Source organism: Myiozetetes cayanensis, unplaced genomic scaffold (genome assembly GCF_022539395.1).
Source record: "Myiozetetes cayanensis isolate MyiCay16 unplaced genomic scaffold, myiCay2020 scf4, whole genome shotgun sequence".
NCBI classification, from domain to species: Eukaryota; Metazoa; Chordata; class Aves; order Passeriformes; family Tyrannidae; genus Myiozetetes; species Myiozetetes cayanensis.
This window is the reverse complement of record NW_026087631.1, coordinates 12,932,437-12,944,896: the sequence shown is the minus strand read 5'-3', so window position 1 is coordinate 12,944,896 and position 12,460 is coordinate 12,932,437. Positions and strand designations below refer to the sequence as shown.

General features: G+C 42.2%; 1 long non-coding RNA gene across 1 annotated transcript in view; it reads left to right on the top strand.

Annotated features, from left to right (window-relative positions):
- Positions 1-9,377, top strand: part of LOC126646975 (uncharacterized) — a 70,290-nt gene extending 60,913 nt beyond the window's left edge. Inside the window, exon 2 of the long non-coding RNA XR_007630483.1 lies at positions 8,543-9,377. This is a non-coding gene — a long non-coding RNA (uncharacterized LOC126646975). The remainder of the gene's footprint in view (positions 1-8,542) is intronic.
- The last annotated feature ends 3,083 nt before the right edge of the window (positions 9,378-12,460 follow it).

Here is a 12,460-nt window from a genome sequence, read left to right as displayed (position 1 = left end):
TCTCCTGTTGGAACCTTATGTTCAAATCATTATTAGTTAGAATATGGGTGAACCACGAAGTGTCTGGGATGTCTTGCTTCTGGCAGTGACCATTAACTTGATCATATGAAAACAGAAGGCTTGTAATCTAGTGCTGACCTCTATACCTAAAGGTATCTTAGCACACGTGACTCAAGAGTCATTTTATTTCATTTGGTACACTAGTAAGTGGCCTTTCCACTCAACACAGATGGCTGGAGTAGAGCCTGTATTGGAGCTGCATGGTGGGGTGGGAGCAGGTCACACTACTGGGCTGACACACACTGAGGTCAGATTTTCTAAGTGGCAGCAGTCATCATCTGTCAAAAACAGATGAAGTAGAGAGGTCAGAGATGTTGCACTGAAAGAGCTTTAGCTCTGTGCTGTTTTTCTTCCATTAGACAAGTTTTCTCTCCACATCCTTGTTTTCCAAAGTCATTCACCATTTCCCCACCACTTTAGGCTCTGGAAAAGGCTATGGGTCAACCCACGAAGCTTGGCCTGTAGAGCCACATGTGGTTTCCTACCATTACAGGCTTTCAGTCTCCATTTTTCCTTAGTATTTTCATCCTACTGAGGTCATAGAAGCACTGGTATGAAACTGCTCAATAGCACCTGATGTTACATTTGCACTTTACATCAGAACACAAAATACTCTGTCAAACTCACTTGTGGAAAGAAATTACACTCCCTGATGTCGCTTGCCTAGATCTCCCTAATTGCATTGATGTGTTCAATCAGTTAAAAGTTGATAAATGCTGCTTTTGCCTTCATATGCTGTCAGCACCAGACAAGCCAGCTGTAATTTGCAAGTCCTGGGAACACGGCTGGGTGGCTGCTCATGAGGTGGAGTCCTGTCTGATGTAGAGACTTCAGACGGCTCCAGGCTTTTATTAGATCACCTTTCTCACTTAAAGGCCAGAGGTCATTTATCGTCTTGCTGCATAGCAGAGAAGTTAGTGCTCTGACCCAAGCCTTGCAGAAATGCATGAAGAGGCTGGGCTTTTACCGTCCTCCTTAGAAAGAAGGGGAGGGTATCGATTATGAACCAGGTAAGGGGGAACATGAGCTTGAAATGATAGAAGGAAGTGCAGACAATGAACAACTTTCTATGGCTTCACTTACAGAATTTGCAGCAGAATTTCACACTTGCAGAATTTCAGGGACAAAACACAAGGGCTGAAGGAGGGCAATAAGCCTAGAATAGTGTGGTATGTCGTCACAGATGTGAGCAGGCAGTGAAGTGACTATCTTAAAGCATCCTTTTGAGCATTACGATAGTTAAAACAAGACTTGATGTATTCACCAGGAAGAAGTATTGCTAAGAATAGTTGTCTTACGCAGGTGATGTTCTTTAACCTTGTGTCTCCTTAAACTTACATTCAGAATCAGGAGGATGTGTGAGAAAGCAGCTGGATGACTACTTATGATCAAATTTACAGCAGTGATGATTCCTCCTGACAAATCAGCTCAAATAGCAAGTTTTCTTGAAGGATAGTCAGTCCTTTTGCTGAAAGGACTTCCGCTGAAACTGAAGCTGATGCCTCTGTTTGAGGGAACATATGGTAACCAAAAAGACATTAATTGTAAGGAAAAAGTTAAGAGAAGGTAGCTACTCTGCTGGATGGTCTCTGTGTTCAGACACCTGTGAAAGGGGTGGTGGACAGAGAGGGAAGGATTGTCTCGCACCCAGGTAGAAGACTCTACCTGTTGAGAGCTTTACTACCTGATTTATGTTTTGCTAACATACACACAAAATCCTATAGCACTTGCTAGTAATACCCATGTGTCTGGAAAGCCTGCTAATCAATGCATTCTGAAACACTTTTGGAGGGTGTAGGGAATTCTTCTTGGGCTAAAGTATGCTATAGTGAACTTTCTGTAGTGAACTAACTTTAGTCAGCAAAGTGGATTTTGCGTGCTGTTGTGTAAAAAGCTTGCTCCAGTGAGTTTCTGCATTTGTTGGGACCACAGAGCTTGGCCTAGGCATTTTACAAAGACAACACCTTCTCCTTGTTTCCTAGTTCTTGCTCTTCATAGAAGGAACCCTTGCAGAAATTATCTTTACACTCCTTCCTTGAATACAGGTTTCTCAGAGAAGAAGAAAGGTTAAATGCACTAAATAGAGAAAGCTTGGTTAGTGCTGTGGGACATTATGAAAAATTATACTTAAGTACTGGTGAGGAAATGACTCTCCTCAGTTACTCCACTCTGCCAGGTTCATTCAGGCATTGAATTCTGAAAGGTGGTGACATTGTTCTCAATCTGTTCTTAGTTATGGCCTCTAGCTGGATACTTTAGTGGCAGTGGATGCTACCTTTTGCATAAAGGTTTTGTAGATGGTGTCTGGAAGTTGTTCAAAACCTACCTTAAAAGTGCAAATCACAAGGTTACATGCCACCTTCACTATGCACATATGGGGCACTGTACATTAGCACGTGTGCAGTATTAGTTGGCAGTGCAGGAGTTTTAGTAAGGAAAGATGTCTCATTAGAAATGTGTTCATTTACAGACATCTTTACATCTTCACAGGCTTTTCCAGTGTGTAAACTGAATCCTCACGAGGCAAACTGTTATCTTCATTTTTGCAGATGGAGAAAAATACAAAGGGATTCCAATGCCTGCAGATAAACAGAAAGCCTGTGGAGTTGTCAGGATTAGCTCTTGGTTAGTCAGCTGGTGTGAGGTGTCATCTGGAGACCATTGCTCTGCATCCCACACCAGCAGCTGGCTCATCACGCCCACTAGAAGGCGCCGAGCTCTTTGATTTGTCTTTGCTTTCATGGATAGCTAGTGCTTAGCTTTCATTTGGGTTTGTTTTTTTTTTTTTCAGATGGTGAAGACAACAAAGCAGGTCAGAATTTGGGCCTTTTAGGTTTAATATTTTGGTAGGAAGGATGGTGGTAAAAAGACAGCAATATTTTACCTGGTGGCTGGAAAGGACTTGCATTCTTGTGCTTTCTTCTTTGCAACAGTTACCAGATAAACTTGTCCCTCAGAGTTCAGCCATCAGTGCATGCCCCAAGTAAAGGTGCATTAGAGCGTCTGTCTGCCTGGATGAGTGTAGACTTCCTCCATCTGTCAGTCAGTGGCCACTTATGGAAGTGGGAATGGCCAGAGGAGGGCCCAAGCCAAAGCTGCTGTCTCCAGGTTTCTCTGCCAGCAAGAGCTGTGCCCAGCTGGCTGACAACTGGGATGGGTCAGAAGGACTATGGGTTTACAGACATGGATCACTGCAGCCTGTCAAGAAGAGACACACCAAGAGTCATATGTTCTCAAACTCTGCACAGCAGATGGCTTGTTAATCCAAAGAAAGCAAAATGGCTGTGCATGGCCTGTGTATGACTGGATGACGTGCATGCTGCAGTTCCAGCACCCCTGGCAGCCCCTGAAAGGACCAGATCGTGTCTGTTGCATCCAAATCAAGGCTTGGTTTGAAGCTACTCCATTCTTCCCCAGACTTTGAGGTTTTCAAAGGCTAAGTTACCCTCTGAGCTGAGCCCGGGTATATGTCCCAGTGTCTTACTCATACATACATACACACACACACACACACACATATTGTTTTTGGCAAATTCCGACCTAATCAGTTCAATTTCTTGAAGTCTTTTTTTTTTTTGCTCTGTCAGCACACAAGCCTGATTATCACGTTGGTTTGGATAGACCATCTTTTGTTGAAATATGTTTGTTCATCATGTGGCACAGTGGCATCCTGACACGAGACGGGTTGCTGAGCACAGAAAGTCATTTATAGTCATGAATACTTCTGGTTTACCCTCTGTTATGATCTTCTTTTCAGCTAAGCATTGCGAGAGCAGTCACAAAAAAATTATTCCCATTTACAGTAATATCCCCCCATGCTACTTTGTATCTTATTCCAACCATAAACTCAGAGACAGGGTTTTAGAGGCCTGCCAGTATGATGTCCTGATCCCTGCAGCATATAATAAGAGAGCATGAGGCTAGCAACACTCAGAAGAGCTTTCTCATTATGCAGTCTGTTCATATATGTGAAGGGTAGCAGGTGATATTCAACTGAAAGTGAAAGTCTCAAATCTAATAAATTACTGTTTATCCAAAACCCCAGCTCAGTGATATTCTCCAGATATTAAGTCAGCAAATTGCCTGCCTCAGCACATGCCTGAAGCAACAGAGCCCTAAAGCAGATGGGGCCTCTGGTGGTTCTTATATCTGTGATTATTACTTTCTAGCCTTTCCACAAGTAATGTAGTCTGTGATTCTAACTGAACTTTTGGTCCTTTGGACGTCTCGTCAGCATTTTCTTAAGACTTTTTTAGGGTTACCCCTCTCAGTGCTACTGTTTGTTCCTGTGCTGTACACGTTCATCTCTCTAAGTTAACGCTGCGTTGCTCTTTTAACTCCACTTCCTACTTCCTATCTATCAGCTTCCCTTCCTTGCAATATCCCTTACCTCAGTTACCTGGTTATACCTTAGCAAATGTGCTTTAATGAAGCTATATTTCAGTACTAGATGAGATATAATTACATTTCATGACAGATGCAAGCAAGACCGGGATGAGAAAATTACTTTTGGGAACCCTCAGAGTGTGTTCAGCTGCAGAAAGGTCATGACACTGTTGGGTAGCTCAGCACCATCCTAAAGAACTCAGGTTCATTGATGAGGAGGTTGGGGGTTTTTTGCAGCACATAAACAGTTTTGTTATTACTGAAGAGTTACATTGATTGTCAAGAGCTTGCCAAGCCAAGTCAAATGGGATGCTGGTTGATTCCAGCCTGAGCACAAGCCTGGTGACATGAGTGAGGGATGCTACCTGATGTTGTTGAAATTTAGATTAGGTAAGCACCAACAGCATCTGATAAAGCTCACATCAAGCCATCTTAGTCCAGAGCTTTCTGGGGGACAGGTACATCCTGTCCACCTGTCCTGTTACACCCTTAGCAAGGGGATGTAAGGTACCACTGCTTTAACCCACAGAGGGCATGTGCAAAGTGTCAAGTGGACAGTTTGCCTCATCCTCTGGCTCTGACCCACTGAAAGGCAAATGGCACAATCCTAATAGAAACTTATTTTTGCCACTGGATTGTAAGGGTCAGAAAAAGGGGGCCATACAGATGAATGGTGATTGGATGAAGGTTTCTCTTGTGGGCCATGGGGCTGCAAGATGAGGTGCCAGTGCTGTCTTGGAACATCAGTTTGCACTGTGCATGTGGGAGCACCTCTGTCCTTTTAGCCCTGGAGAGGTCTCTGTCCCTGTTGGTTCCTCAGAGACAGCATCAAACTCCAGCTCTATGCTGGGAAGTGCAAATGTCACCTTGAATGCAAAATGATGACTAGAGCCAAGTGAGAAATAGTTTTCCCTCTCCAAAGGAGTACTTGGGACTTCAGAATGTTCTTATTCTATGCTGGTCCTTCTCAGACCATCTGAGAAGGCAATAAGAAATGCCAGAGGTAAAAGTTCACCACAGAGGAGCAGTCTGTGTTCTGTTCTGTCAAGGCCTGGAATGTGATCGTGACCTCTATCCCACAGGACAGTGCCTGGATTCATGCTTGCAAAGGCAGTGTGCTCTCAGTCTGATCAGAGCTCCTTCCCTTGGAAGAAAAGGTGAAGTAATTATTGTGACAAGGACCTGACCCAGGATTTTACACAGGCCAGGTGAGAGCCTGACCCTCAGAGTACAAGGATGGTTTTGCTTCAACCCAGTGAATTCATTGTTTATCAAAATGGGATCAGTTTCAAAGAGGGAGGTTGAGAAAAGTGGGTCAGGAAAATGCCTATCCCATTACAGTGAGTATTTTTATGCATGGTCAGGACACGCATAATGCCAAACTGGAGAAGACTTCATCTCCTCTTAGTAGTTCACACAGAAATAGAATTAATATAGGGCTTTCCCTTTCTCAGAATATAACAATTTGCTGCCTCCCAGTTTTGTGATGCATGTTCAGTAGGAATTGTACATTCCACATAGACGTCATTATGGATTCATGTAAATATGTCACTGTAGATTTCTTCCTTGCTTTTGATAGTTACAGCAATGAAAGCCCATGCCTGGTCTCATTCGCCCTCCCCAGCTCTGTTTTTCTTTTATATCAGCTATTTCCTGCAATACTGGTTTGAACTGCCAGAAGGAAATCTGCTGATGGGATTTCTTAATGCCTACAGTGTAGTGTAAACTACAGTCTTCTCACAGCCAAATTGATTTCAGAAATATCCCCATAAGTAAAAGTTAAAGTGAGTAACAAAATATACCTTGCACTCCCCTATAAATATGACAGCTTTTCAAAAGCAAGACCATTTTCACGAGGAATAAAGCAAAACATTGAATGGTGGCTGGGGTTCTTACTGGTCTGACATACAATGCATTATTTACCAGCAAATGTTAGCTTTCCTGCATCTCATAATGCTGGTAATTCACATAACGAGTGGGGATTGTGTCTTTCATTCTTTTGTGTTCAGTGACTGGAAGTGAAAACGATTCAAAACTCAGATGAGGGAGGAACGATCCTTTGGCGACTTAGCAATTCCAGCTGCAGGCAAATATATTGAAATATTTTTGTCTCATTAGTAGTTAGATGATGATCAACAATTATGCTGTAGTGTTCTGCTTTATCCTGACATGGCAGGGGAAAAGTGGGAATGTCTAATTTTGCCATAGAGCACTCCTTGCAATGAGCGTGTTTGTTCCAAGAGCAAAGAAGCTCTTCTGTGCTGTTCTGTCCCCAGGCTGTCAGAGTACAGGTGAGAACCCAAACCTCCATGTACTAATAATGGCCTATCAATTGCTTTCACTTCTGTTCAGTATGTGCTGAGACTGCCCATTGTCTCATCAGACTGTACCCATTCTCTGTGCCTAGCAGTTCTCAGTGGTGAGGTACCTCAAAAAGAAAGAGCACCCCTCTCCCCCAATATCCTCATTACCCCATGTGCCCCCATCTTGCACTGTAGAAAGATGTGCATGTTTTTACAGTTGATGGGTTCTCTGTGTCTGTAACTCCCTCGTTGCCAGAGAGTCCCTGCAGAGAGAGACCTCAAAAAATGAGAGAGATAGACAATCACTAACTGTATGAAGTTTAACAAGGGCAGGTGCTGGATTCTGCACCTAGGACAGGGCACTGCTGCTGTGTATAGACTAGGGAATGAGAAGCTGGAGAGCAGTGCCATGGAAAAGAACTTGGGGGACCTATTCGATGGCAAGAACATCAGTACTGAGAAAGAAGTTTAGATAATGGGCAAATGTTCCCTGTGACAAAAATTGACAGTTAAACAGCACATGTTCTTCCCCATATTCAAGTAATTTCTGTAACAGTACAGTTCACAGTGGTTCCACCATTTACAGAGGTGACACTGCTTTTATTTCAGAGCAACCAAGAGATCAAATCCTCAGACTCAAGGACATCAGGCAAAGGAATAAGACATACAGTGAGAAAAAAATCCAGATCAACTCTTTTTCACAAAAGCCCTCAGTAGCATTTATTTCTCACTCACTTTATGTCATGATTAAAAAGCCCCAGGACATAGTACTGTGTTGCTCTCTATTTCCTCTATGGAATCAGATGTCACTGCAGGAGAAAAAGAAGAGGGTCACACACTGAAGGACTCAAAGGCACTTTACCTACTGCTCCAGGGATTTTTCTAGTTTCAACATACAGAATATTCATTCCTTTGCAAAGCGTGGAAAACCACAGCAGTCTCTATCACAAGGCCTTAAAGCCACCAGTCCTACTGCTCTGTATGCTCCCTATGCTAATGTATGGAACAAGTTAATTGTTTTGCAGAGGTCTGAACCCAGGCAAGTGCCTACCTCTCCTGCAATGTCAGGTTTCCCCTGGGCGCATGGGCAGAGAAGGGAGCTGAGGTCTTCTCTAGGAAACCCTCCACCCTGTGCTGCCACAGGGCCAGGCCTCTGGATTCCAGTACAGACCATTCCTGACCCACCAAATACAGCCACATCAACTAAGCAATGAAATGAAGGGAAAAAACCCTGTAGAGATTGGAGGAAGAATTAGTGGGATTTTCGTACTTCCTATTCGTGCCTAAGGAAACCACACCACGATCACTTTTACTGCCAGAAACCACCAGAAGGTCCCAACTTGCTCAGGGGCAGTGACTGCAGGTGGAGCTCCAGCACCTCTGAAGAGGTTTCTCAATTCAGTTACATGACAAAAAGTCTGAGTGTACTCAGACTTCAACATGTTTTGTCCATTAAAACAGTTTTTTTTTTGCTCTTCTAAAAGACAAATAAACATTATCCCAGCCCAACTTCTGCTTTTCCTTGCTCTTAACTGGTGATTTGCTCATCAGGGCTCAGAATGGTATTTTTTAACAAGGAATGCACTTTACCATCACCCATGAAGCAAAAGAAACTTATGTCAATGTCAGAGACTGAAATAGTTAATGCCTTACACATTCTAAGATCACCAAAAGGCTTCTGCAGATTGAAAAGATGCAGCTGCTCACCCAGCAAAGCCCACCCTCCCTGAATACTGCCAAAGGACCTTCAGATCAGACAACCGGGTGCCACTGTCCAACTATCCTGGGTGCAGGTGCACACCTGAAGCTACAAACGATTCCGTATAAGGGAAGAGGCTAAGAAGAGGCAAATCATTCAAGGTGAGAGAATCCCTCTTATCATGCCAATGTCCTCCCTTTACAGGATAACTGTGCATCTAACCTGAGCTGTGCAACTCAAATGTCGGACCGCGATGGACAGGATTGATGCTGACACAACAGGCAGCTGCAGCTGTCAGGAGATGTCAGGGACTCGTGACATGTCCTGTTACACTATCCATTGTAAAACTCCTCGGCCTGGGGAGGTACAAGGTGCTCCCACCTGTGCTGGAAGTGTTTAATAACTCTTAACACCTTTGAGTTTGGTGGGCCTACCCCCGCCCCACCAATGGACCAAGACCATGGTCTCCCTCAGCAGACGTGGAAGCTGCAACTACCAGGTTTCATCACTGGATCCAGTGGATAGTGGCTTTATACATCTTTCCACCCTTATCCTTTCTTTCCCTTTCTCTCCCTTATGTATTTCCTTAAGTTTACCTCTATGCTTTAATAATGCTTTATTGCTGTAGATTGTTATGTTTTAATGGTGCTATATTGCTGTGCTTTAATGTTGCTATATCGCTATGGGTGTTTTACTTTATGCTTTAATAGCATTATAGCACTATAGCTTTATTGCTATAAGGTGCTTTAATGTTGGTATGCTTTAATAAGTGCTATATTGCTACGCTTTAATGTTGCTATATTGCTATAGATGCTTTAATATTGCTGTATTGCTAAAGATGATAACACCCAAAATGGCAACATACCTGTTTACCTTTGAAACAAACTGTTCTAAAATAAACCCTACATATATATGTTTACAAACACCAATCACTCAGTGTCATTCCACTCTAATCGACCCCAAGGTATTTATTAATAAGAACCTGGGTTACCCTCCCTTTCTGGCATGGCTCGTAACAGTCAAAGATCATATTTCCTCTGGAAGCAATGCCCATAATGCACACCTGAAACTCTTTCAGGCAGAAGCTCCTATTTCCATAGGAGCTCCTTCATGCATGTCTTCAGTATGTCTGGAAATTCTGAAAATCCTCTGCCTCCTTCAGCAAAAGCTGCCAAGGCTCTCAGGATCAGACTCTTAAAAGCATTCTGACAATGGAAAATAATGTCCACAGCCTTTGAGGGTTGTAGGTAGCACCTTTTCCTAGCAAATGTTTCCCCTCCTAAAGTTGATGCTACTCAGTATTTCAATATCCAGTGAATTGCTTTCTTTAAAATAATGCTATGCAAAATCGTTCAAAATACAGAAACAATACTATATATTACAACATACAGAGCCTACAAATCAAATTAATATTTTAAATAAATATATAAAAAATATAATCATCTATAAAAATAAATAATATTTTAAATTAAAAGCATTTAAGCAATCTGAGGGAAGGAGAAACTGTCTTAAAAAAAGTTACAACTAAATGCCATTATTTTATCTTTGCAATCATATACCTATTGGACTGAAGTTGTTATTTCAAGGTATTATACAGTCCTAGAAAAACCAATGTCTGTATAGTGGGCTTGGTAAACTTCATCAATCCTCTCACAGCACTGCAACACAGTAGGAAAGAAAAAAGCCATACCTTTCCATTAGAATAGAAGCTGATTACACATAATCAAATTTTACATCGCCAACTCTGTTTCCAGTCTTCCAGGTTTTCTTTGTTTGTGGCTTAAAGGCCTGTCACAGCTCCATCTGAAATGAAGTTTTCCTCTCAACAGAAAGTGTATAAATCCATATCTGTAAGGAAAAGGAAGTTTAAGGCAACTATTTTTACAACTGATCACCAATTTTTGCAAATTACATAATTTGGGTGCCAGACGTGAGACACTTAGAGTGCTTTCATTTTCAGCAAAAGATGCTGAGCAGTTGACTTTCACACCAGCTATAGAAATCCAGATTCAAAAGAAAGGAGCTCAATTCCTGGCTCTTTTGAAGTGAATGAAGGTTCCAGTCACACTGAAGTGACCATGGGTGTTACCCACCACTTGGGTGTAAGACTCTGCACTTTCACAGTAACATCATACATATAGAAATGGATACTTTTCAGGTGAAGAAGGAGAAGTAGGTGAAGGAAGAGAAAGAGGAGAAAAAGGAGAAGTAGCAGCAGCTGCTTCTTTTAGCCATGAGATGTCAGTATTGCAATCAGGCTGGCACTCAAGCTGTTTTAGCTTCCCAATGTCTCAGATCAACCTAACAGAGAGCCTTAGTTATAAAAATGTGAATGGGGATTTTATACTTTGCACCTTAGCCATAGTCCTTATTTTTGGAATGGGGTGAACATTGATGTTTCTGGGAGTTCATTTTTGGAGAAAAGTCCTCGAATGCTCTAGAAGCAGAAATCATGCAAACACTTTGTCCCTTAGGATAACAGCGGGAAATTTTGTCACATGGAGCATGAGACCAAGGTTGTGCAAAGTGTCACGTACAAGGAAACCTTTAGCATCACCCTGTGTTTCCAAGCTACTGGCTCAACCGTAAAGGAAACAGGGTGTGAATTAGAAAAGGTTACAGGATTATTAAGAAAAACTTGGAAAATCCCCAAAACCACAAGGATATAAAGAAGGCCGAAATCTCATCTCTTGATAAACTTTATGACAACTTCATTTGGCCAGAGGACTGGTTCCCAGCACTGAAAAAAAACGGTAGTTTGCTAAGTTTTTTGACCTTAGTGATGTCCATGTAATCTCTGAGTCCTTTGATCATGCACCAGTGTCTTCACACATTGAGGGGGTGGCCTAGGTGGTGATGGGGTTCTCACCACTGATATACAAGAACTTAAAGTCATCCAAATTAAAGACAGGAAATTTGTTGAGCTTAGCTGAATATTCTAGAAAGCAAATAAAGAGGATAAAAATAGCTTGTCCTAGTGTCACATTGCCACCATTTCTGACTAATAGCAATTTGTGTGTTTTTCATAAAATGTGAAGAATGTAAGAAAGATGAACTTCCCTGATGGTTTCTCATTAATTTCTGCACTGAAAACTCAGATGTGGCAGAAGGGGCATAATAAGAAGTCATCCTGAGGTTGCCATAAAGCTAAAAATGTACTGTCACACAGAGCCAGTAATAGGAAGTAACAGAGCATCTTTTGCCTCACTGTAGAAACAGTGGGGGGGATGGCAAAGGCAAAAATTTTTCCTTTATTAATTGACTCTGGGCTGGTGAAAAACTCACTTTATTCATATATAGCCTGACACTGTGTTGCCAGCACATCTCTCCAGCACAGGTATCTCTGCAAGCTGCACAGGCAATGCTATCAAGTATTATTTTAAACTCATACCCACTTTCTCCATCCAGTCAGGCACAACAGAATCAGACCCTGTTGCTTCAGTGGATCAAAGGTAGGTGCATCTTGATGAATACTAGGAGTTAAGCGAAGATATGCAGTGTGCATTTCCTAAAGGAGAGTTCCATCCTAGAGGCAGGAACTGAAAGAAAAGGATTGATGGAGACTCTTTTTATAGATGTTCAGACACTTAATATCCTTTATGAAAGAGTAATGCATTTTTATGATACCACTATAATTTTATTAGATCTACTATACTTTAAGTCTACTTTTACTGGGCTGAAGCTAATGGGATTTTGCAGCCCAATGAATTTAGTTGTGAAAGGTTGTTTTGCATGCACTGAGCTAGTGATCCCCACAGCAACCATCTCAGTGTTGCAGGAAAAGGGAAGAGGTGGTACCTCTGAGAGGCAAGAGGAGGGAGATTTCTCCTTCTAACCTTTGAGTTTTCAACCACTGCTTACTGTTACTGCAGTCGCAGAGGTATAACTATGGGAAGATGTGATTTTAAAGGCCTCTGTTTTTTTCTTTCCACTTATCACTGGAACAACAGCAGGATCTTTGACAGGATGCCTTTTGCTGTGCTTAGCACAGTCCAGCTACTAGCCCAAATCA